At 44.2% G+C, this 26,426-nt stretch overlaps 2 long non-coding RNA genes across 2 annotated transcripts in view; one reads left to right on the forward strand and one right to left on the reverse strand.

The window, feature by feature from the left end:
* Positions 1–1,360: 1,360 nt before the first annotated feature.
* Positions 1,361–26,426, reverse strand: part of LOC129058702 (uncharacterized) — a 31,625-nt gene continuing 6,559 nt past the window's right edge. Inside the window, exons 2-3 of the long non-coding RNA XR_008524007.2 lie at positions 3,468–3,613; positions 1,361–1,647 (exon numbers count right to left, since the gene is read on the reverse strand). This is a non-coding gene — a long non-coding RNA (uncharacterized LOC129058702). The remainder of the gene's footprint in view (positions 1,648–3,467; positions 3,614–26,426) is intronic.
* Positions 14,081–25,915, forward strand: LOC100935685 (uncharacterized). The gene is made up of 3 exons (XR_150568.5): positions 14,081–15,259; positions 21,101–21,377; positions 25,671–25,915. It is a non-coding gene; the product is annotated as an uncharacterized LOC100935685 (long non-coding RNA).

A 26,426-nucleotide genomic window follows, 5' to 3' on the forward strand; every position in this document is an offset into this window, starting at 1 on the left:
AGCTTCAGGATGGGAGCGGGTCACAGTAAAAACCAAGGCTGGATTGGAAAGTTAGGATTTTCAGCTCCACCCCATAACCAGCAGAGAGGGAGGAGGGGCTGAAGATGGAGTCGATCACCAATGGCCAATAATGTAATCAATCATGCCTACAAATTAAAGCTTCTATAAAACCAAAAGGACAGGGTTCAGAGAAGTTCCAGGTTTGCAAATACATCCACATGCTGGGAGTGTGTGCACCCTAACTCCACAGGGACAGGAGCTCCAGTGCTGGGACCATTCCAGATAGCTCCCTGAGTATCTTTCCATCTGGCTGTTCATCTGTATCCTTTATTATACCTCTAACTAATAAACCAGTACATTTAAGTAAAGTGTTGCCCTGAGCTCTGTGAGCCACTGTAACAAATTAATTGAATCCCTGGGCAGGGTCTTGGGAGCCCCAGTTTGTAGCCAGTGGATCAGAAGTTCTGGCAGTTCAGTCTTATAACTGGCCTCTGAAGTGGGGGACAGTCTTGTGGGACTGAGCCCTTAACCTGTGGGATCTGACAGTATCTCTAGATAGCTAGTGTAAGAATTGAGTTGAATTAGAGGACACCCAGCTGGTGTGCACTGCAGAATCTGCAGAAAAATTGCCTGCTTGCTTGGTTGGCGTGTGAGGAGTAGCGTGTGGTAAATGAGGGTAGGAAAAAACACTTTGGTTTGGTTTTTGCACTCTATCTCCTATATCATGTAGGAGGGCATATATGTCTACCAATTCAAATCATTGGCCCCACAAAAATATTAGCCCTCTCATTGAGCTAGTTTTCCTATCTTTTTAAAGTGGTTGTGCTCTAGTACAGCACAGTTGACTAGTGCAGAGTTTCAGTTAAGGATCCTCCAGGCATTTCAAATACTGGAGATAAAGCTAGAAAGAGGTGAGAAGTGACAGGAATCCTTCCCACTCTCCCCCTAGGACCCAACACCTAAGCTCATCTTCACCATCCGCTTATTAACGTGCATTTAACATGTGTACTTGGACTCTTCCCCAATCCACTTTCCTCTCTGCCCGCTTTCTAGATTGAAGAACGGGCTCCAAGGGATGGCCCTGCCATCTAGTGGTTTCGTGATATCTGGCCGATTGCTCCTAGCTTTCTAAACCTCTGCCCCATAAAAGTTGCCCAGAGAGCCTATGAAAAAACCTAAGTTCTCAGGGCCATCTCAAAACCTGTATCAGACTCTAAACTCAACTTTTTAACAAGATCTCAAAGTGACTCTGTTAGGGTTGAGGCCTGACTTTTTTTTCTTTTTAAAGCAGTACAGTGAAATACTGAATAAGAAACTACCAGGGAAGTGACTTGATATCTCACAGAACATTGCAAAAATATGCAAAGGAAGTCAATCTATTCATTTGTTGATTTTGATAACACATTGTCATCTCCCAAAAGGTTGGAAGCCCTTCATCTTTCTAAGTTGAATGTGGCTCCAGGAAGGCTGATCCAGCAGCATGGGCATTGGATGAATGTCAATGCGGGAGGCCAGGGACAACGAGAATTCCATCAGAGGGAAGGAGCAGAAGAGGGGGATCAAACTTGGTTATTGTCGGTTACTGGCAGTCGCCACTTGTGCTGCTTTTTGAAATGGTTCAGTTCTGATCATACGGAACTCAGTCACCTGTCAAGGTGTAAGAATCATCAGTTAGAAAAAGTGGTATGAAATTTGAACTAACGAAATCAATTTGTGAGAACATGCAAAACTCTAGGGTCTTGGCAATCTCTCTAAATTTCAAATATGAGTTTGAGGCCGCATGTGGTGGTTCACGCCTGTAATCCCAGCACTTTGGGAGGCAGAGGCGGGCAGATTACTTGAGGTCAGGAGTTCGAGACCAGGCTGGCCAACATGGAGAAACCCTGTCTCTACTAAAAATACAAAAAATTAGCCAGGCATGGTGGCAGGCACCTCTGTAATCCCAGCTTCTTGGGAGGCTGAGGCAGGAGAATCACTTGAACCCAGGAGGCAGAGGTTGCAGTGAGCTGAGATCACACCATTGCACTCCAGCCTGGGCAACAAGAGTGAAACTCTGTCTCAAAAAAAAAAAAAAATCTATAATTACTGTAAATAAAACACTGCTATCACTGGTATATGGATGCCAGGTGCAGTGGCTTTCACCTGTAATCCCAGCACTTTGGGAGGCCGAGGCATGTGAATCATGAGGTCAGGAGATTGAGACCATCCTGGCTAACACAGTGAAACCCCGTCTCTACTAAAAATACAAAAAATTAGCCAGGCGTGGTGGCGGTGGCACCTGTATTCCCAGCTACTCGGGAGGCTGAGGCAGGAGAATGGTGTGAACCCGAGAGGCAGAGGTTGCAGTGAGCCGAGATCATGCCACTGCATTCCAGCCTGGGCAACAGAGCGAGACTCCATCTCAAAAAAAAAAAAAAGAAGAAAGTCATAAAAATAAACATTTTATTTTGACTACCAAGAAAATAATTAGAAAGAATGAATAAGACCAACTCTTTGATAGCACAACAGGGTAACTATAGTCAGTAATAACTTAATGGTATATGTTAAAATAACTTAAACAGTGTAATTGGATTGTTTGTAACTCAATGGATAAACCCTTGGGGGGATGGATACCCCATTCTCCATGAGGTGCTCATTTCACGTTGCATTTCTGTATCATAATATCTCACATATCCCATAAATATATACACCTACTATGTACCAAAACAATTTTTTCTTTCTTTTTTTTATTTTTTTGGAGGCGTAGTCTTGCTCTGTCTTCAGGCTGGAGTGCAGAGGCGCAATCTCAGCTCACTGCCACCTCCGCCTCTCAGGTTCAAGTGATTCTCCTGCCTCAGCCTCCCAAGTAGCTGGGACTACAGGCACATGCCACCATGCCCAGCTAATTTTTGTATTTTTAGTAGAGACAGGTTTTCACCATGTTGGCCAGGATGGTCTCGATCTCTTGACCTCGTGATCCGCTCACTTCGGCCTCCCAAAGTGCTGGGATAACAGGCGTGAGACACCTGGCCACAAAATTAAATATTAAAAAAAACACATTTTGGCTGGGCACAGTAGCTCACACCTGTAATCCCAGCACTTTGGGAGGCCAAGGTGGGCGGATCACCTGAAGTCAGGAGTTCGAGACCAGCCTGACCAACATGGAGAAACCCTGTCTCTACTAAAAGTACAAAAAATTATCTGGGCGTGGTGGCTCATGCCTGTAATCCCAGCTACTCGGGAGGCTGAGGTAGGAGAATAGCTTGAACCCAGGAGGCAGAGGTTGCGTGAGCCAAGATAGCGCCATTGCACTCCAGCCTGGGCAATTAGAGTGAAACTCCATCTCAAAAAAAAAAAAAAAAAAAAAAAAAAAAACACTTTTTATTTTAAATGTATTCATAGAAATTCCAGCAAAAGAATAGTCTCCTACAATATCACTCAGCACGTTGGAAAACACAGTACTGCAGAAGTTCCCTCTGGACACTTACTTTATTGTGATGCAACACCACGTTCCTTGTTTGAAATTTAGCCCCCTTCTGGCAGGTGTCCGCATCTCAGGCAGCGTTTCCACAGTGCCCTTTAGTGAAGATGCCTTAATAGTGATGCATAGTCTCAATTAGCTATTGCCTTAGGCCTGAAAAAAAGAGCAGAGACCAGAAGCATCTTACAATGCAAAATATTATTAAAATAGATTCTAAACAAGTAAACCAGAGGTATTATAAAGTAGTTTTTTAAACAGCCAAGAAACTCAGTGTAGAAGAACATCTGTTATTCTGGGTGCTACCAGTTAAATATCCCTATTACTGCGGCATCTGCAGTGATGAAAAAGTCACATCTTTCAGGTTCATTTATTTGAACATACCAATGAATACCACAAAAAAAACCCAATTCCTGACATACAGAGTCCAAACTACCTCTTTATACGGCTGTAATTTTAGCTTTGAATAAACTGGCCTGTTTCAAACTGGCTAATTGAATGGGATAGTATCTAGAGTAAAATTCAGCCACATCCATAGGAGAGGCTTATGCTTAAACTGAGACTGAGAATTCCAAACATGACTGAGTTCCAAAACAGTTTCCTTTTGAGAGACAAAGTCATGACGGGAGACAGACTTCAATGGATGACCTGTGCACAGCACTCATTCTGCGCCAGCATTGATTGTTACCAAATCATCTGTCCACATATAACTTCATGGATATAACAGAAACAAGTTGAAAATGATTCAAAAGTTATCTAAGTGATAAGTAGGTGTACAGAAAACAGATCCATGATATCCCAATGTCATTACATTTATGGAGCAAAATAAAAATTCTACATGACAGAAGAAATAGAATTTCTTGTCGGCAACATATAGTTTTTTAAGAGAGAAGAAATAAAAGAGTTGGTTAAAACTCCTTTAATGTCCAACTACTAAACTCTTCTGTGTGCTTGCTTGCTTGCTTTTTTTTTTTTTTTTTGAGACAGAGTCTCACTCTGTCATTCAGGCTGGAGTGCACTGGCACCATCATGACTCACTGCAGCCATCATGGCTCACAGTAGCCTTAACCTCCCAGGCTCAAGCTATCCTTCCACCTCAGCCTCCCAAGTAACTGAGACCACAGGAACACACCACCATGCCTGGCTAATTTTTAAAAATTTTTATAGAAATGGGGTCTTGGCCAGGCGCAGTGGCTCAAGCCTATAATCCCAGCACTTTGGGAGGCCGAGGCAGGCGCATCATGAGGTCAGGTGTTCCAGACCAGCCTAACGAACATGGTGAAACCCCGTCTCTACTAAAAATACAAAAAAATTTTAAAAATTAGCAGAGCGTGGTGGTGCGTGCCTGTAATCCCAGCTACTCGGAAGGCTGAGGCAGGAGAATGGCTTGAACCCGGGAGGCGGAGGTTGCAGTGAGACGAGATTGCGCCATTGCACTCCAGCCTGGGTGACAGAGCAAGACTCCATCTCAAAAAAAAAAAAAAAAGAACTGGGGTCTCCCTTTGTTGCCCAGGCTGGTGTCAAACTCCTGGCACCAAGGGTCCACCCGCTTCTGCCTCCAAAAGCATTGGGATTACAGACATGAGCCACCATGCCCGGCCTGTGTGCTTTTCAGAATATCATAGCCAACACTGAATTGTGTGTGATACTGAGAAAGAGGTGAAGTATCATAACTGAAAATGCAAATGATGCAGAAGTAACATCTACTGCAAACTTGTATCAATGGCAGGAGAAACTTCAGTGCCATTTTTAGATGATGACAGTATGGCCCTGAGCTCCCACATGGAGCCAGTGAATTTCAGTGGTCTCACTTCCATCCCATTGCTACTTTCCCTCTTTAGGTTCGAAAATGTGTTTATTATACATGTTATTCTAAAAAATTTCCTTTAAATAGAATAAGAAATCAAACTCAAAACAGGTGCAGGAGATGGAGGCGTATCTGGTGTTTCTCTCCATCTCTCTTCTCCCAGAAGAGATCCTCAAGACCTGTAGCTCTCTCCAGCTTCTCCCAGGAGAGAGGAGGATATTAAAAGAGTGGTTGCAAGTGGGCTTCCCAGTACCAACATTAAACAGGGGAAATGCAGTCCCATGCCAAGGCTGTAATCATACACAGCAGGAGCAACCTGGCGAAGACCAAGCAGGCAGGGTCTGGCAAAGTAGCTAGGCCATCAGGCAGAGTGCAGATCCACCCCCAGGATACAGAAGAGACCCTGTCACAAGATCCCACATTCACATTAAGACAGCTAAGATGCAGACTTCTGCCGCCTTTGAACCAAACCAAACCAAACCCACTCCTGCCTGAGCACACCCACTATTTGAAGCATCCCCACACTCACTGTGAGCCCCACTGACCTCCAGGGATTTGGGCTGTGGGTGTCTGTGGAACCCGAGTGGAACCTCTGCTCCAGCAGCTGGGGCTTTGTTTCACTTAATCAAATCTTTAAATGTTATAGAGATGAGACAATTATTATATTTGCTTTCTCACCCTTCTCTACCTTCAGCTCCACTCACCCCACCCTGAAAACTAGAGTTTTTATTCAAGATAAAATTTACATTCTTTGTTTTCTAACCATACAATTTTCTCAGAATCCATTTTGATCAAAAATAATTTAAACTCCACTAGTTGCACCAGATACATTTCAATATAACTTCCCAATTTTAAAACTTTACTATCAACAAATTCAATTTTCTTTAGAAAAGGAGATTTTTAAAATTTTACTTAGACTGGGCACAGTGGCTCATACATATAATCTGACGGGATTTAGGAGGCCAAAACAAGTAAATTCCTTGAGCCCAGGAGTTTGAGACCAGCCTGGGCAAAATAGTGAGACTCCATGTCCAAAACAAAAAAATTTTTTTAAATTAGACAGGAAAGGTGGCACATTCCTGTGGTCCCAGCTACTCAGGAGGCTGAGGTTAGAAGGATTGTTTGGGAAGCTGAGGCTGTAGTAAGCCATGATCACAGTATTGCACTTCAACCTAGGTGACAGAGCAAGAGTCTATCTTGAAAAAAGTGTATTAATTAATAAAATACAATATCAATATATGAAATATGACAATTTAGAAGGGTTAGTGATTGCTTGGGTGGTAACTGAAACTTTGACCTTGGAAATCTCACTCTCAAGTCACACGTGTTTTTCTTTTGCTTCCAGTCCCTCCTTACTCCACCCTGGTTTTCTACCTCATTGAAGCTTCCAGTCCCTAAACTCTATTTTTCTAAAGACTTATTTTTTAATTCTCTCTCAGTTTCAGTCTTTCATGTTATCAAACTGCAACACACGCTTTTCACCCACTGACCATGGTTTCATTGGAGCTTTCCAACCTCCTCATCATTTTTGCTTGCTTGAATCATTCTCCAACCTGGAATTGGAGAACATTTACAGAACTAAGCTAATAGTTCAGTTGTCTCCCCTCATTGAATACCACCTTCCCCCTAGAAAGCCCTCTTATCACTATATTGTGGACAGAGAACCTCAGAGGAGCTACTCCATTTGCCCGAGTCCTCCTCTAGGAAGGGGTGGAACTGGAATTTGAACCCCACTACATGCACTGGCCCTTGCCTCCCACCCTCCTGAGAGAACCTCAGAGGAGCTATTCCATTTGCCCAAGTCCTCCTCTAGGAAGGGGTGGAACTGGAATTTGAACCCCACTACATGCACTGGCCCTTGCCTCCTCTCCAGGTTCGACAGCAAGTCTGGAGGAAATACAGGAACAAAGCACTTAACTGCACTGGGCATTGCCATCGCCACCTGATTGCCTTAACCTGGCTCCTCTCTCTTTCCATTCCTAGTCTTAGAAACTTTTAAAGGATCCTCTGAGTGTCTGACAATCACCAGGGCCCATAGAGTTCAGAAAATGCCCTCCCATGACTCCACTTCTGCAAAATCCTCCAAAGCTGCTTCTTTGGAATAAGCTACAAGGTTAACAAAACAATTTTTTTCTCAGAAATAGGATTATAAAATGTACTATTTTGAAACATTGAAGTGTTTCAAAATGCACTATTTTGAAACATTGAAAATACCGTATCTGGCCCGGCACGGTGGCTCACTCTTATAATCCCAGCACTTTGGGAGGCTGAGGCAGGCAGATCACTTGAGGTCAGGAGTTTGAGACCAGCCTGGCCAATATAGTGAAACCTCGCCTCTACTAAAAATACAAAAATTAGCTGGGTATGGTGGCACGCACTTGTAGTCCCAGCTACTCGGGAGGCTGAGACAGGAGAATTGCTTGAACCCAGGAGGCGGAGGTTGCAGTGAGTGAAGATTGCGCCATTGCTCTCCAGCCTGGGCATCGCAGCAAGACTCTGTCAAAAAAAAAAAAAGGAGAGAGAGAGAAAAGAGAAAGAAAGAGAGAGAGAAAGAAAGAAAGGAACAAAGAAACAAAGAAAGAGAAAGAAAGAAAGAAAAGAAAGAAAGAAAGAAAAAAGAAAGAAAGAAAGAAAGAAAATACCATATCTGAGGGATATACATCTCTGCTGCTAATTCAACTTGGTTTTTAGAATATGTGTTTCTGGGCCAGGTGTGGTGGCTTACGCCTGTAATCCCAGCATTTTGGGAGGCCAAAGCTGGCAGATCACTTGAGGTCAGGAGTTCGAGACCAGCCTGGCCAACACAATGAAACCCCATCTCTACTAAACATACAAAAATAAGCCAGGCATGGTGGTGCATGCCTGTAATCCCAGCTACTTGGGAGGCTGAGGCAGGAGAATCACCTGAACCCAGGAGGAGGAGGTTGCAGTAAGCCAAGATCGTGCCACTACACTCCAGCCTAGGCCGCAGAGCAAGACTCTGTCTCAAAAAAAAAAAAAAAAAGAATATGTATTTCTAGGGTAATTACAGCTTCTGGTTCACTCATCACTCTGTATTTATTTCCATTCTACAATAAATTCTGGCAAACAAGAGGCTTCTCCATTGTCATTAATTTCTCAGGGGATATCTTAGAAATATCCTACAAGTAGGAACAGACTTTGGTTTTGAAATTTGTCAGGAATAACTGTCAGAACTGTAAGAGTCCAAGCAGTGCATGTGGCACCTTACAATTATCTTCATATTCTTCTAGAAAACCACAGCAATTAAATAACTTTCACAGAGTCCAAAGAGACATGCCACAGAGGCCAGGGCACCTGTCATCTGACTTCAGGCTCCTGGATCTCCAAACCTCTTCCTGGGCAAACTCCACAGCCAAAAGAACACAGGTACCCCATGTGGCACCAGCAGCCTTCTTCTAAAAGATTTCAGAAAATTAAATAAGCACTAGCATCATACCTGTAGGCTAACTACATGCCCTTCATGCAAATACAATCTAACTTTATTTTTTTGAGGCAGCATCTCCATCTGTCACTTTGGCTGGAGTGATGTAGCTCACTGCAGACTCAGCTTCCTGGGCTCAAGCTATCCTCTCTCTTCAGCCTCCCAAATTGTTGGGACTACAGGTGCACGCCATCACATCCAGCTAATTTTTAATTTTTTATAGAGACAGGGTCTTGCTAATTGCCCAGGCTGGTCTTGAACTCCTGGGCTCAAGCAGTCCTCCCACCTTGGCCTCCCAAATTTCTGGGATTACAGGCATAAAACACCACACTCAAACCTCAATCTAACTTTTGTGCTCTACAGGCTTCCGTTCTACTCAGTTACTTTCTACTTAGCACTTCAGATGTTTTTATCCTCATTTTTACATCTATCCCTTGATATTTTCTATGTATGGTTCAAAGGCCACAAAGAGGTTAACGTAACCATTCGTCCAGGCTCCCTTGATAAAGCTGAACTTTAAATTTAGGTTTTCTGAGGGCCAAGTCCAAGGAAATCTTCTACATAGGAAAAAAATAATCAACCCAAGAAGAAAGGTATAAAACATCAGCCAGGAAGGACGTCCAGCCTTTCCCGTGCCATTGTCCCTGTTGTTCTTGGGGGAACCTCCCTCCACATTAGCAGAATATGATCAGCTATTCTAGCTTCCCAGGAAGTGTGCATGAGGCCTTTCTAATTAACTTAATGTACTTGTTAAAAACATAACTCATTAAATGGTACTACTTATTCTGAATTTGTGTTAATTACTCAAACTATAGCTCATTAATAAAGACAGTTTATTATAGACCTAATCCTTATTTTTCAACTGCTGTCAATCCCTCATTTCAAATCTGAAAGTGGGATTTGTAGTTACCACTGCATCTGTCTACTTTGCTACTTTCAGTTCACCATCCACATCTACCCTCATTCTAACTGGACTTATAATAGGTAAAGATGAGAAAGGAGATTCAATGCTGAATTACACAGAAGTTTAGAAAAATGGTTTAAACATTGCAGCTTTGTTCTATATTCTAGGAATCTCGTTCCATTATGAATATCCAAACCACCTCCCCTCAGGCCATAATGCCTTCCACCTAATAGGTGCTTAAATATGTATATTTGTGCAACAAAACCCAAAATGAACCCAATTTTTGTGTTTTTCTTTTCTTTTCTTTTTCTTTCTTTTTTTTTTTTTTTAGACAGAGTCTCACTCTGTCACCCAGGCTGGAGTGCAGTGGCAAGATCTCAGCTCACTGCAGCCTCCTCCTCCCTGGTTCAAACAATTCTTATGCCTCAGCCTCCCAAGTAGCTGGGACTACAGGCGCACACCACCACTCCTGGCTAATTTTTGTATTTTTAGTAGAGAAAACGTTTCACCATTTTGGCCAGGCTGGTCTTGAACTCCTGATCTCAGGTGATCCCTCCGCCTCGGCCTCCCAAAGTGCTGGGATTACAGGCGTGAGCCACTGCGCCTAACCCCAATTTTCTAAATCTAAAAAATCGCTCTGAAATTAGTTAACCTGGGAGGCCTGTCTTATTTGAGGAGCTCTCAACCAAGGAGAAACCTCAAGTCACTCTACACTTGACCCCGAGATCTCACATGGCTCCCTAGTGTATTCTAGAATAGTTGCTTCTCAAACTCTGATGTGAACAAGAGTTGCCTTGGAATCCTGCCTACTGCAGGTTCCAGTGCTGCAGGTCTGGAGTGGGGCTGAGATTTCGCATCTTAACAAGCTGCTCTCAGTTGATGCTGATCCTCATGGTACCCAGACCCCATTTGAAGTAGCAAGGCTGCAGAAAATAGATAGCCTAGGTTAAATATGGGGGAGTCCTCTCCATGGCCAGGCCTGGTTACCAGCGCCTACACCAATTCTGGATAGCTCTTTCCCGTCTGTTACCTTCTTTTCACATGTGGAAAAAACCTTGCACCGCGGATCTGAGGATGCAGCACACAATCCTCTGCAGGGAAGCTCCAAATTAGACCCCTAGTGGAGGAAAATTTAAATCAACAGGGACAGGACCCACCTCAGTGTGGAGTTAGGTTTAACCACAAAGTCTTAGACATTTATTATTAATTTTCATTGGCTTTACTTTGAGGAAGAACTCGTTATTGGTTGCTCTCTGTACATGTTAAAAGTCAAGGATGGGGCCAGGTACGGTGGCCCATGCCTGTAATCCCAGCATTTTGGGAGGCCAAGGCAGGTGGATCACAAAGTCAGGAATTCGAGACCAGCCTGGCCAATATGGTGAAACCCTGTCACTAATAAAAATACAAAAATTAGCTAGGCATGTTGGCAGGTGCCTGTAATCCCAGCTACTCGGGAAGCTGAGGGAGGAGACTCGCTTGAACACGGGAGGCAGAGGTTGCAGTGAGCCGAGATCGTGCCATTGCACTCCAGCCTAGGCAACAGAGCAAGACTCTACCTCAAAAAAAACCTCAAGGATGGGTAACGATCAATGACTTTGCACAGAATCAAGGGCCCATAATGGCACACTGTTTCTTTGTTTAAAATATCAGGACCCAGAGGAGAAAGAGAGCTCATGTGCCATTTGGCATGGGCTACATAGCGATCCATAGTACCTTCTAATGTGGACGCAGAACTTTTAACATGTAAGACTTTGACATGATGTTGGAATCATGGTCTGTTAAAATATGAAGCTAAATTGGTGTTCCAGGCAATGTATGGGTTGCATACATATTGGCATGCACACACATACACACAATGCACACACTATTAAAATTCTGGCAAACAATCACTTTTGACCCAAGCAGAGAGAATTTGGAAACTGAAAGGAAGCAAGAGAGGGTGAGTCACAGTTAACATCAATCAAAGGTCCAGTGTCAAGCCAGGCTTAACAACAAAGTCTACATATTTGGCTCCAGGACAAAACATGATACTTGATCTCAACTTCTTTTCTGTTGACCTCAAATAAAGTTTTCAGTTTCTGAACACTGGAATACTCCCTCTGAGTCTACCAGTCTACGTTGGACAAATAAGAACACCTGTTTAGTTCTAATTTTTTTTTCTTTCTTTCTTTCTTTTTTTTTTTTGAGACGAAGTTTCACTCTTGTTGCCCAGGCTGGAGTGCAATGGCGATCTTGGCTCACTGCAACTGCCACCTCCCAGGTTCAAACAATTCTCCTGCCTCAGCCTCTCGAGTAGCTGGGACTACAGGCACACGCCACCACGCCCGCCTAATTTTTGTATTTTTAGTAGAGATGGGGTTTCACCATGTTGACCAGTCTGGTCTCGAACTCCTGATCTCAGATGATCCACCCGCCTCAGCCTCCCAAATTGCTGGGATTACAGGCATGAGTCACCACACCCAGCCTAGTTCTAATTTTTACATAGAAGAAGACTTCTTAAAATTATTATGGGTTTTTATTTCATTCAAAAGCACTAAGAGGCCAGGAGCCATGGCTCACGCCTGTAATTCCAGAACTTTTGGAGGCTGAGGCAGGCAGGTCACTTGAGGCCGGGAGTTTGAGATCAGCCCAGCCAACATGGCAAAACCCCATCTCTACTAAAAATACAAAAATTAGTCAGGCGTGGTGGTGCACACCTGTAATCCCAGTTACTTAGGAGGCTAAGGCAAGAGGATCTCTTGAACCCAGGAGGCAGAGGTTGCAGTGAGCCGAGATCATGCCACTGCACTCCAGCCTGGGCTAGAGAGAGAGAGAGAGAGAGAGGGAGAGAGGAAGGAAGGAAGGAAGGAAGGAACTAAGAGAACTCAATAGCACTCTGTCAGAGCATCATTATCCAAGGAAACAATCAAAGTGATTACATAAGATATGTGAATGTGACTTATGCACCTTTGTTTTTCTCCTACTAGAGTTAGTTTTATGTAAAAACTTAAATGATCAAAGATATTAGGTATCCTGCCTTCACAATTACTTACAAAAACTGTACCTGGGAAAGGAGCCCAGTGATCACTTGTTCACTGTGTGTCTGGGAAAAAGTACATAGATAATATATAAGTACTATATAAATAAATGCTTTCTTTTTTTTCTTTTTTTTTTTTTGAAACGGAATATTGCTCTGTCGCCCAGGCTGGAGTGCAGTGGCGCGATCTCGGCTCACTGCAAGCTCTGCCTCCCTGGTTCACACCATTCTCCTGCCTCAGCCTCCTGAGTAGCTGGGACTACAGGTGCCCGCCACCACGCCCGGTTAATTTTTTGTATTTTCAGTAAATACGGGGTTTCACCGTGTTAGCCAGGATGGTCTCCATCTCCTGACCTCGTGATCCGCCCGCCTCGGCCTCCCAAAGTGCTGGGATTACAAGCCTGAGCCACTGCGCCCAGCCAATAAATGCTTTCTTAAAGCAATTTACAGAATCCTATTTTATAGTAAAAATGCATTTTCAGCAGTACAGTGTTCACAGTGAGACTGGATTTTATTAAATTATATATGGTAGAAAAAATGTTACTTATATGTATAAAGTAAAATAAACGTGATTGGCATTTTTAAACAAAATTTTTAAAATAAAGGTATACAACGTGCCCAGATTACATAATTCAAAAAGTGCATGCCACTCAACAATGCTGGCACTTAAAAGACTATTTTGGAAAACGTAAGGTTATACCTGTGTGACAACGATCTGTGGGCAAGGCTTTATCCTTGAAAGATGTTGTCACTTGTGTATTGTCACAAATCCATCCTGGGTTAGTGGTTGACTACTCCAACACACACCTCAGGCTTTACAGCCAAGGGCAACTTTAAATAAACATTTAAACATCCCAAGTGGTCAATTCAATGACACCTCTCACTGGTCCAATGTATGATAATGCTGTTGAATGTGCCTCTTCATTTCAGCGCAGTGCCTTCAGGCAGGTAAGTGTTTTATTAGATCTTTTTCCAGAACTGCAACCACTCCTGCTCTCTCATCACCCTTTAACACAATCCTCACGTCCTCCTCTGCCACAAGCACACGGGAGAATGGGAGGAATTACAGAAAACAGGAAGGCAAGCTCACTGCCTCACAAAAGATTTCTTGGTGGAAGACTTTCCCAGTTCCCTTCTGCAGAAACAATGAAGGTCTGAGGACATGGGGTCATCATCAATCTCTTCATTACAGTCACTCATCTCAGAGACCAGCATCGCAACTGGAGGGCAGCTGCTCCCATCCAAGAGTCATCCGGGGCGACCAGGACCCCAGAACTCTGCTAGAGTCTCACAGTGCTCATGATGGCACTTGGCTGCCATCAGCCCTCCAGCCTCCTTAAGCAGTTCAGAAACGTGTTTGGAAGTAAGAAAGACACTAGGGCTGGGCGCGGTGGCTCACGCTTGTAATCCCAACACTTTGGGAGGCTGAGGCAGGTGGATCACGAGGTCAGGAGTTCGAGACCAGCCTGGCCAATATGGCGAAACCCTGTCTGTACTAAAAATGCAAAAATTAGCCGGGTGTGGTGCTGAACACCTGTAGTCCCAGCTACTCAGGAGGCTGAAGCAGGAGAGTTGCTTGAACCCAGGAGGCAGAGGTTGCAGTGAACCAAGATTGTGCCACTGCCCTCCAGTCTGGGCAACAGGGCAAGACTTCCTCAGAAAGAGAGAAAGAAGGAAAGAAAGGAAGAAAGAAAGAAAGAAAGAGAAAGAGAGGGAGGGAGGGAGGAAGGAAGGAGAGAGAGAGAAAGAAAGAAAGAGAAGGAGGGAGGGAGGGAGGAAGGAAGGAGAGAGAGATAAAGAAGAAAGAAAGAAAGAAAGGGAGGGCGGGAGGAAGGAAGGAGAGAGAGAGAAAGAAGAAAGAAAGAAAGAAAGAAAGAGAAGGAGGGAGGGAGGGAGGAAGGAAGGAGAGAGAGATAAAGAAGAAAGAAAGAAAGGGAGGGCGGGAGGAAGGAAGGAGAGAGAGAGAGAAAGAAAGAAGGAAAAGAAAGAAAGAAAGAGAAAGAAATAAAGAAAGAAGGAAAGAAAGAAAAAAGAAGGAGAGGGAGGGAGGGAAGGAGGGGGGAAGGAAGGAGAGAGAGAGAAAGAAAGAAGAAAAAGAAAGAAAGAAAGAGAAAGAAACAAAGAAAAAAGAAAAAAAGAAAGAAAGAAGGAAGGAAAGAAAAAGAAAGAAAGAAAGAAAGAAAGAGAAAGAAAAGAAAGAAAGGCACTGACACCTGGTTTCTGGTGACTTTAAAAGGGAACTGTTCTGAGAGTCTCCATCTCACAGGAGCTTCTTTCAGTGTGGCCAGGGCCATCTAGGATCTCATTGCCCTTTCCTCTGTCTCCTCCCAGCCTCCCTGCACTTGCTGTCCTCCAGCCACTCCTTGCCATTTCTTTTCGAAGGCATGCTCCTGCCTCAGGGCCTTTGAACTTACTGTCTTCCCCCACAAATAGCTCTGTTGCTCACTCCCCTCGTATCCTCTGGTCTCTGCTCAGATGCTGCCCTATCAGAGAAACTCTCCTGACACAACCACTCTCCCCTTTCCTTTTCTTTCAGGGAATGGGCCACTCCTGGCATCCTGCACATTTTAGCATTTGTTTCCTGTCTCTCCCCACAAGAACAAGCTGCAGAGGAACTGTATCCCTAGCGTCTGGTAAGTTCTCAATGACCACTTTTTCAAGGACCACATTTCCATAATATTAAAATGTATTATGAGAGGGAAGAGCAGTGAATTTTCCTGTTATCTGCCCTGGTCACGTGTTGCCTAAGTGTGTGCCTCTACGTGTGTAATTGAGTCTCTTTGTGCCTCACTTTCCTTATCTGTTAAATGGGAGTTAAAATATTATCACCTCCACAAAGTTATGGAAATTAAATCACAGGTGGGGATCGTGCCTGGCAGGCAGCAAGCACTCGGTGAGTGTTAGCTATCTGATATTAACTATTATTTTGCTATGGATATGGGTGTGGACCATGTAAAAATGCAAGGCTTCAAAAGTAGACAACGACCCTCTCACTTGGGGTTCATACCTAATGTGCCACGAGATGGGCTTTGGACCTTCCAGATCTGAGCCACCTTTGGGAGGATCGCGTGAAGGGAAGCTAGGCACTCCTGCTCAGCATGATTGGCAAGGTCCTTATGCCAGCACTAGTGCCCAGAAGGTGCAGGCAGTTCCAGCTGTTGCCACAACTGCTGCCTAGACTATTGGCCTATCAGGGCAGTGTTGGGGGACCAGGGGTTGCAAGAGAACCAGCTTTTAAAAACAGCATTGAAGATAAAATGGCAAATAAAGACTAAAAGTTTTCAGAATCCTTGTCTCAGAAGGTTCTAGGCTGACCTTAAGGTTCTGAAACACAGACGCGAGTCTTGTCTTGCTTGAACTTATCCTGTTTTTCACTTTCCTTGCCAACTAGAAGTTATTTTATTTACCATATAAATACTTTTCCAATGCTGTCTAAAACCATGCTTGTAATTAATACATCTGGAAACAACAATTAATAAATGATGTGTGTATTACTTTAAAATAAAAATAAAGGTTTCTATGTAATTTCTGTAATTAAGGAAATTAATACCTTACTTAACAGACTTACTTCCAGAACTGCTCTCAGAACTGTTGTCCTCTCTTAAATGAAAACAAAGGTCAGGAAAGGCACACACTGAATAAAGAGTAGAAATGATTTATTTTAAAAATCATACATTTTGTAAAACAGATCCAAACTCAATTAATTTCTTTCCTAAATTCTCAGAGTCCACAACCAGTCTGTTTCACATCAAAGGAGCCTGTTCTTCTTTGAAAATGGATAAAAGAGAATGTAACTGTTTGAATTTGAGCTCAAATCACAAGTCTGGCTTTAATACTAATTTCATTTGGTGTCACCCAAGTCCTACCCAGCCTTGACTCGCCCCTGCTCCTCCAGTCTTACCCCTTTACCCGCACATCTAGAAGGCTCACATGCACAACTTCAATGATACAACCTTGCAGAAAGCTGGAGTGGGAATGCCATTTCTCCATTGGCCTTCTTGTTCTTCTCTGTCATCCCACCTCCAACTGCTAACACCCCAGGCCCCACTGCCCACTCCCAGCCTCCTTTCGACGTTGAGAGCCCAGGGAGGGCATCTAACTTACTCCCCAATCTGCAAGTCTAATCTCCACCCCCAGAAGCACCCGACATCTCTCCTACTCGACCTCACAGGTGTGCCCCATGCACAGTCCTACCCAGCACAAGCACACGGCCTCACTCCCATGTCTCCTTATTTCCCTGACACAGCCTCACCCTCCACTCAGGCTCAGGATCAAATGAGGAAATATAGGGAAAGATATGAGCACTATTCTCAAATCTTTCCCTCCCTCCATATAACTATAGACAACCAGAACCAAGGATCAGCAATTGTTACATGGAGGAAGGAAAAAGATTTGAACTAATGAAAAGAACAATAATAATAGCAGCTAATAGCAGCATATTTTTTTCTTTTTTGAGACAAGATCTCACCATGTTGCCCAGGCTGAACTCAAAGAACTCCTGAGCTCAAGAGATCCTCTTAGCCTTAGAAGTAGCTGAAACTACAGGTGGGCACCACCGTACATGGCTAATAGCAGATTATTGTGAGTGCCCACTATGTGTTAGGCACTGTCCATATATTCTCATGTATATATATGACTAATATGCATATATTTGTGTGTGTCTACATAAGCACAAACACTTCACATATATCTCAATAATGGGGATGGGGCTCAATTAACCAGTTGAAGGCTTTAAGAGCAAAAATTGAGGTTTTAGAGGGAAGGAATTCTGTCTCGACTTTAGCATCAATTCTTTTCCATTTCCTGCCTGTCCTGCACATTTCAGACTTGCCAGTCCCCACAATCACACAGGCCAATTCCTTGAAATGAATCTTTTCTATATCTTACACATAAATGCATATGTTTCTCTAGAGAACCCTGATACATACAGGGGAAATCTGGAAATGGATTATGCAGCAGCAGGAGGAAGAAGAAGAGAGGCACAAGTGGCTCTGTGATGGTTAATATTACATGTCAACTTGACTGGCCTGCAGCGCCTGACCCCTGCCAGGCACCAGGAGGCTTCATGGAGAACACGAGCTTGCTCAGATAATGAGGTCAAGTCCTCTAAGCCCCTCTGCCCTGCACCAGGTAAAAGATCAGAACAGGACACTGCGAAGGGCCCAGAGAAGCATCTGCACCTGACTCCCCAGGGGCAAGGTGGGCTGTAGGTAGGTGACAAGGTTTGGCTCCCAAACTGGCACTGGCCAAAAACAAATGGACCAGCAGGGCCAAGTGACATGGCAGAAGACCTAGTGCGGGACTCGGTCACCACTTTCAAACATCCCCAAAATTATAGTAAGCATCAAGAGACCACTTACTAGGGTCTCACTGTTAAGAGTAAAAAGGGATTGTGTATGCAAATAATTAGAAAAGTCAGAAATAACTAATGTTTAAACAAAACCTAAAACTGTAATACTTCAAGACCTTTGGCCTCATAGTCTGCCTGACACATAGGAAGTGGACAGGATGGCTCAGAGCACTGCCAAGGACCTCACCTGACCTCCTGCAAGTCAGTTCTTCTCAGGACAAAGTGGACTTTTCCACAAGTTTGCCTTTAGCAATATTATAATAAACTGCACTTCAATTATCTTGCACAAACTATCACAGCTCCACACCAACGCAGTCTTAAAATGAGACTGGCCAGTGGCTCACCCTTGTCATCCCAGCACTTTGCGAGGCCAAGGTGGGTAGATCACCTGAGGTTGGGAGTTCGAGACCAGCCTGACCAAAATAGAGAAACCCCATCTCTACTAAAAATACAAAATTAGCCGGGCATGGTGGTGCATGCCTGTAATCCCAGCTACTCAGGAGGCTGAGGCAGGAGAATCGCTTGAGCCCCAGAAGCGGAGGTTGTGGTGAGCCAAGATTACGCCATTGCACTCCACCCTGGGCAACAAGAGTAAAACTCTGTCTCAAAAAAATAAAATAAAGAGACAGGCATCCCACATCAACGCTTCCAAGGTGTGTACCCTTTTGATCTGGCAATTCTGCCTAGAAGGTCATCTGAGGATGTGGCCAGGAGAGCACAAATATACACATTTACAGATGCTCATCACAGTGTCACTTTGAGGACTTAAACAGAAACTCTGTGAGTTATAAGATCATTGAAGAGCTGTGACTTTAACCTCTCTACCTTGCTTCCTCGCTAGATTCCTCTAGGAACAGAAAAATACAGATTCCTCAAGAACTATTAGGAATACATACATACATACACAACACATACATAAAACTTACTGACACGGAAGATGCCCACTTCATATGCGGTGTGCATCATGGCCGCACTGTAGAGCCTTCTTTCATTTTAAACAGCATTACTGGCAGGGCACGGTGGCTCATGCCTGTAATCCCAGAACTTTGGGAGGCCAAGGAGGGTGGATCACCTGAGGTCAGGAGTTCAAGACCAGCCTGACCAATATGGTGAAACCCTGTCTCTACTAAAAATACAAAAAGTTGGCTGGGCACTGCGGCTCACACCTGTAATCCCAGTACTTTGGGAGGCCGAGGCAGGCGGATCACAAAGTCAGGAGATTGAGACCATCCTGGCTAACACGGTGAAACCCTGTATTTACTGAAAATACAAAAAATTAGCCAGGTGTGGTGGTGGGCGCCTGTAGTCCCAGCTACTCAGGAGGCTGAGGCAGGAGAATGGTGTGAACCTGGGAAGCGGAGCTTGCAGTGAGCCAAGATCCCGCCACTGCACTCCACCCTGGGCGACAGAGCAAGACTCTGTCTCAAAAAAAACAAAACAACAACAACAACAAAGTTAGCCAGGCGTGGTGGTGCATGCCTGTAATCCCAGCTACTCGGGAGGCTGAGGCAGGAGAATTGCTTGAACCTAGGAGGTGGAGGTTACAGCGAGCGGAGATCGTGACATTGCACTCCAGGCTGGTCAAGAAGAGCGAAACTCCATCTCAAATAATAATAATAATAATAATAATAAATAAACAGCATGACTGTGGCTGGCCACACAGGAACCTCCTAGAAGAGTCTACAGCACTGTGAGGTTTTCATTATCTTTGGGCAGAAGGAATACATGTGATCTTTATTTTCTTCTTTCTTCTTACATTACTCTACATTTCCTGAACTTTTGCAAATCATATAAATAACTTAGAAATCACAATAAACAAATCTATTGTTGTGCATCTGCAGGTGTCTCCTAAATGTTATAAGCCCTAAGATTACCCATAAGGGTAATTGAGAGTACTGAGAGACTTCAATATCATCAAATTCATAAATACATCAAACAATATATTTATGAATAGATGTATTTCCAGAACAGGCCCCCTCACCTTTTCTAGAACTAAGATTTTGATCTATAAAGACTTACTTTTCCATTGCCTTCAATTAGACCAACCTGCAGAAAATAATAATAATAATAAGTACAATATCTAAAAGAACTGCAAGGCAAGAGTTAGCAAAATCATCCTTGTCAAACGTTTCTATAAACTATCAGAAGCAGATACATGACTGACATGCAAACTCCATCAACAACCAGAAGAACGCCTAAGTCTTTGGAGCAATGCTGAAACTGTGGTTACTTCCAGTTACCAAAATGCCGCACTCTCCTAGAAAATGGTTATGACTTGGACAATCCATTAAAAATCAAGAAAGTTTTCATAACAGAAGAAAATTTTCAAAAATAGAATATTAAATGAAAAGTAGCATATGTTTATAATATGGAATATGAACACATAGGCAAGCATCCTAAGAAGGAATCTTACAGGAATTGTCAGACTTATCTGGCTTCTCCAGAAATGCAAGTCAAGACCTTCCATTCTGTCCCTATTCTAAGGGAAATGTCAGTTCCCAGGGGCAGGGCTCTTCCACGGATCCACAACCCAAGAGGAAGCCTCAGAGGCACAGGCTCTGGGAGTACCAGGTGGCAGCTTCAACCCAGAAGCGCACGTGAGTGCAGTGCACTTGAACACTCCAGGTCACCTGTGGAAGGGCCCTTAGCTCAGGCAGTGGGATGGGAGACAGGAATGGGTTTATTGACTTCATAGAGTATAAAATAAACAATTCAAATACACCCAAATGCACTCGTTCATAAAAGAAACTAAAGTAACAAATTCTGACCCCATGATGAGACCCCAGATAAACGTTAGGGGTCACCAGGGGTAAAGGGAACTGGCAACAAGTCAGGTGGCCAAGACTCAAAGCCTGACAAGACCACAGGGCACTTTTTTGGACTTCCTGAAAACTCCACGTTCCTATAAAATATGAGAAAAACAAGAGCTTCCCATGAGCTCTTGACTATCCCAGGATCACACCCAGTTTGGGCTAGAAAGACCCTCATGAGGGATCCACCACAGTGAAACCAGTTTAACTGCCCTTTCCTGAGCCTCTCTGTGCTCCAGGCATTGCCCCATCCCTCCCACGAGACCTGATGGGAAGCAGGTTAAGGTGGTTTCATGCTGACCATGTGTCCACAGGCTTCACAGACCAAGAGCAAGTCGGCACACCAGGCCAGGCACTCACATGGGCGCCCAGAAGTTTCAAGATCTGACCTTAGAGAGACCAGGTCCGGGAGGCTGCCGGGAAGTCTCCATCACACCGGCCTCAGCCGAGTCACGGGAATGCAGGCTCTGCCATGCCCAGGGGCCTGAGATGCAACTTCAAGGACAATGGGAGCCAGAACGCTTGGCCTCACACGGAAGGTGCCTCCTAACCACCACCACACTTGACGTAGCACCAGCACACGGAGATTAGGTGAGAGTGGGCTCTGGTGCAAAGGTAACAGTGCTGGGGACCTGTAAGCCAGTCACTGACCAAAGGTGGATGTGGCCTGCTGGATAAGGGAAGGGGAAAAGGCTGGAGGGAAAGGCCACAAGGTTAAGAGCAGGTAGTAAGACCAGGTGACTGGGGCCTGGTGTGTGAGGCTAGATGAACAGAGCACCCAGTTAAGACAAGGTGGTTAAAGCAAAGTGGGCAAGGCCAGGAGAGTAAAACTGGGTGAGTATGACTAGGGGGCTGATAAGGCCAAGTAGAAACTCTAGGTAAGTAAGGCAAGGTGGTATGGCCAAAAGCTAGTGCCAGGTGAGTAAGGCCTTATCGCTAAGGCCAGGAGATCAAAACCAGGTTGATAATACTAGGTGGGTAAGCACAGTGGGTAAGACCATGAGGTTAAGACCAGGTGAGTAACACCAGAAGGTTAATAGAAACAGGCTGGTAAGGCAAGGAGGTTAAGGCCAGGTGAGTAAGAACAGGTAGGTAAGACTGGGGGGTAAGACCGGGGGGACAAGTTCAGGAAGCTATGGCCAGATTGGTAAAACCAGAAGGTTAAGGCCACTAGTTGGGTAAGGAACAGCGGGTACAACCAGAAGTGGAAAGCTAAGTCTGAAGGCCAGATGTAAAGGTCAGGTGTGTAAAGTATGATGAAGACCAGATAAGTAAACTAGGAGGATAATGCAAGTTGGTGAAGCCATGAGAATAAGTCCAGTAGGGAAAGCCCGATCTGTGTAGTGTGAGTCAGAGCACACACTTTAGAGCCAGAGTTTCACCCTTTCCTAGATGGAGACTTGAGCAAGTGGAGTAGCTTCTCAGAGGTTCTTTGTCCATCACATAGTGATAAGGCCAGGTGCGGTGGCCCATACCTATAATCTCAGTGCTTTGGGAGGCCAAGGTGAGCAGATCATTTGAGCTCAGAAGTTTGAGACCAGCCTGAGCAACATGGCAAAACCCCATCTCTAACAACAACAACAAACCCATAGTGATAAGAGGGTTTGTTAGGGAAACATGTTATTCAATGAGGAGAGGCAGTTAAACCACTAGCTTAGTTCTGTAAATGCGGAGTCATTTCCAGATTGGAGAATGATTTAAGCAAAGATGGTGAGGAGGTTAGAAAGCTCTTAGGAAATGGTTGTCGACGGTAAGCTCATGTCCCAGTTTGAAACATGAAACACTGTGAAACTATGAGAGGACAGAAAAATAAGACTTCGGAAAAATGGAGGTGAGGGGCTAGAAGCCTCAGTGAAGTAGTTAAAACAGGGTCTGGAAGGCGGGGCTGGTAGCAAAAGAAAAGAAGGTGTGTGATTCCAGATGGGGATTCCCAAGGTCGAAGTTTCAGTTGCTACTCAAGCAATCTAACCCTTCTAATTGTCATCATTTTATATCTTGATATTGTATATTATCAATTAACACAACTTTTTAATTTAAAAAGTTTTCTTAAAGGAAACTGATATTAAGGATTCACTTTTAAAATTATAAAGTTTGCCAGGTGCAGTGGCTCACACCTGTAATCCTAGCACTTTGGGAGACAGAGGCAGCAGGATGGCTTCAGACCAAGATTCAAGAACAGCCTGGGCCCCCTAGCAAGACCTCCATCTCTACAAAAAATAAAAATCAGCCTGGTGTGATGGTGTGTACCTGTAGCCAGCTACTTGGAAGGCTGAGGCAGGAGGATCTCTTGGGCCCAGGAGTTTAAGGCTGCAGTGAGCTATGATTGCACCACTGCACTCCAGCCTGGGCAACAGAGTGAGACCCTGTCTCAAAAAATAATACATAAAATTGTTATATTGAAGTGTATCCAGAGAAACCAGTGGGAATTTAAATTACTTTTGGTTGAAATGGATCTGAGGAAATTATATGGACAGAAAACTGAGATAATGTAAGTTGTATCTTGAATAAAAACTCTGATTTTGGCCAGGCATGGTCACTTACACCCGTAATCTCAGAGCTTTGGGAGGCTGAGGCAGGAGGATCACTTGAGCCCAGGAGTTCAAGACCAGCCTGGGCAACATAGGGAGACCCCCATGTCTAAAAAATTTTTTAGATAAATAAATAAACTCTGGTTTTGGGGGTGGGGTGGGTGGAGCTGGGGAAAGAGGAGTAAAAAACATAATTGTCCCATAACTATAACATTTAAAGATTTGACTAAGCAAAACAAAAGCCCCAGCTGCTGGAGCAGAGGTGCTGGCTCTGGTTCCACAGGCACCCACAGCCCAAATCCCTGGAGGTCATTGGGGTGCACAGCTAGTGTGGGAACACTTCAAATAGTCGGTGTGCTCAGCCAGGAGAGGAACTGGTCTGGTTTGGTTTGGTCTGTTTTAGCAGTGCAGAAGCTTGATTGATTTGATTTCTGCATCCTTTACATTTTGGATTATATTTCACATCTTTCCCAGTAAGTAACACACACAACCCAGTGTTGGTTATCATATCATTCTGAAAAGTATCACAAGGGGCTAAGTAGCTGGACATCAAAGGAGTTTTAACCCACTCTTCTCTTTCTTCTGTCCTCCAGAATTTGTTTGTTTGCTTGTTTGTTTTTTGGAGATGGAGTCTCGCTCTGTCACCCAGGCTGGAGTGCAGTGGTGCGATCTCGACTCACTGCAACCTCCGTCTCCCAGGTTCAAGCAATTCTCCTGCCTCAGCCTCCTGAGTAGCTGGGACTACAGGCATGTACCACCATGCCCGGCTAATTGTTTGTATTTTAGTAGAGATGGAATTTTACCATGTTGTCCAGGCTGGTCTTGAACTCCTGAGCTCAGGCAATCTGCCCGCCTCAGCCTCCCAAAGTGCTAGGATTACAGGCGTGAGCCACCACGCCCAGCCCTTTTTTTTTTTTTCTTTTGAGACAGAGTCTCACTCTGTCACCCAGGCGGGAGTACAGTGTTGCAATCTTAGTTCACTGCAACCTCCACCTCCCAGGTTCAAGCGATTCTTATGCCTCAGCTTCTCAAGTAGCTGGGATTACTGGCCCGCACCCCCAAGCCCGGCTAATTTTTGTATTTGTAGTAGAGATGCGGTTTCACCATGTTCGCCAGGTCGGTCTCAAACTCCTGGTCTCAAGTGATCCACCCACCTCAGCCTCCTAAAGTTCTGGGATTACAGGCATGAGCCACCGTGCCCGGCCTCTGTCCTCCAGAATTTTTATTTTGCTGCATAAATGTAATGATATCAGGGAGCTGTTAGGTATTCCATGTATCTACTTATCTGAATAACTTTTGAATCATTTCTTAACTTGTTTCTATGGTATCCATCAGGTTATACGTGGACAGATGATCTGGTAAGTACTGATAATGATGCAGAAGGAGTGCTGTGCACCAGTCATCCATTGATGTCTGTTTTCCAAGACTCAGAATTATGATCATTACAGATCATTATTTCCCATCATGTCTTTATCTTTCAAAAGGAAATGGTTTTTGATTTTCAGTTGTTTTGGAATTCAGCCTTTCCTATGGATGTGACTGATTTTTGCTCTCTATATTTTACCCTTCAATTAGCCACTTTAAAACAGGCCTGTTGGGCTGCATGCGGTGGCTCAGCACTTTGGGAGGCTGAGGCAGGCAGATCACCTGAGGTCGGGAGTTCGAGACCAGCCTGACCAACATGGAGAAACCCCGTCTCTAATAAAAATACAAAATTAGCCAGGCATGGTGGCGTATGCCTGTAATCCCAGCTATTTGGGAGGCTAAGGCAGGAAAATCGCTTGAACCCGGCGGGTGGAGGTTGCAGTGAGCCAAGATGGTGCCACTGCACTCCAGCCTGGGCAACAAGAGCGAAACTCCGTCTCAAAAACAAAACAAACAAACAAACAAAAACCAAAAAACCAAAACAGGCCTGTTTATTCAAGCCAAAATTTCTGATCCATAAAGAGTCCTAGTTGGGACATTGTGTTATTTTTATTTATTTATTTATTTATTTATTTATTTATTTATTTTGAGACGGAGTCTTGCTCTGTCACCAGGCTGGAGTGCAATGGCATGATTTTGGCTTGCTGCACCCTCCCGCTTTGGGGTTCAAGTGATTCTCCTGCCTCATTCTCCCGAGTAGCTGGGAGTACAGGCGCCCGCCACCACACCCAGCTAATTGTTGTATTTTTAGTAGAGACAGGGGTTTCACCATGTTGGCCAGGATGGTCTCGATCTCTTGACCTCGTGATCCACCTGCCTCAGCCTCCCAAAGTGCTGGGATTACAGGCGTAAGACACTGCACCCGGCCTTAGAATCTTCTTTAATAATTATCAGCACTGTAAGATGTTTCTGGTCTCCACTCTTTTTTCAGGCCTACACCAATGGCTAATTGAGACCATGCATCACTATTAAGGCATCTTCAGCAAAAGGAACTATGGAAGTTCTGCATGAAACATAGACACCTGTTAGAAAAGGAACTAAATTTCAAACAGGGAATGTGGTGTTGAATCACAGCGAAGTGTCCAGAAGGAACTCCCAAAGTACTGTTTTCCAAAGTACAGAATGATATAGAAGATTGTTTTAAGTGGAATTCCTGAAAATAAATTTTTAAATGTTTCTTTTTGACTTCCTCTTCATATGGCAAATGATACCAATGTTCCATTTATATTAGTTATGAATTTAAAGAAATATTGAGAAAATCACATTTCACCTGGCATATGAGTACAGAAAAAAATCATGACAATGGAAGTCAAATGACTTAAGTTTGGGAAACATTTGGCTGAGAGGATGTGTTGGAAAGCAAGTTAAAATCCCAAACTCAGCCAGGTGCAGTGGCTCACGCTTGTAATCCCAGCACTTTGGAAAGCTGAGGCAGGAGGATCGCTTGAGCCCAGGGGTTCAAGACCAGCCTGGGCAACACAGGGAGACCTCTGTCTATACAAAAATAAATAAGTATTGATTAGCCGGGCATAGCGGCACACACTTGTGGTCCCAGCCACTTGGGAACTTCAGCCCAGGAGTTCAAGGCTGCAGTGAGCCATGACCATGCCCACTGCACTCCAGCCTGGGCAACAGAGTGAGAGCCTGTCTCTTAAAAGAAAAAAAGATAGATTCAAAATCTGATAAC

Source organism: Pongo abelii, chromosome 2, assembly GCF_028885655.2.
Source record: "Pongo abelii isolate AG06213 chromosome 2, NHGRI_mPonAbe1-v2.0_pri, whole genome shotgun sequence".
NCBI lineage: Eukaryota > Metazoa > Chordata > Mammalia > Primates > Hominidae > Pongo > Pongo abelii.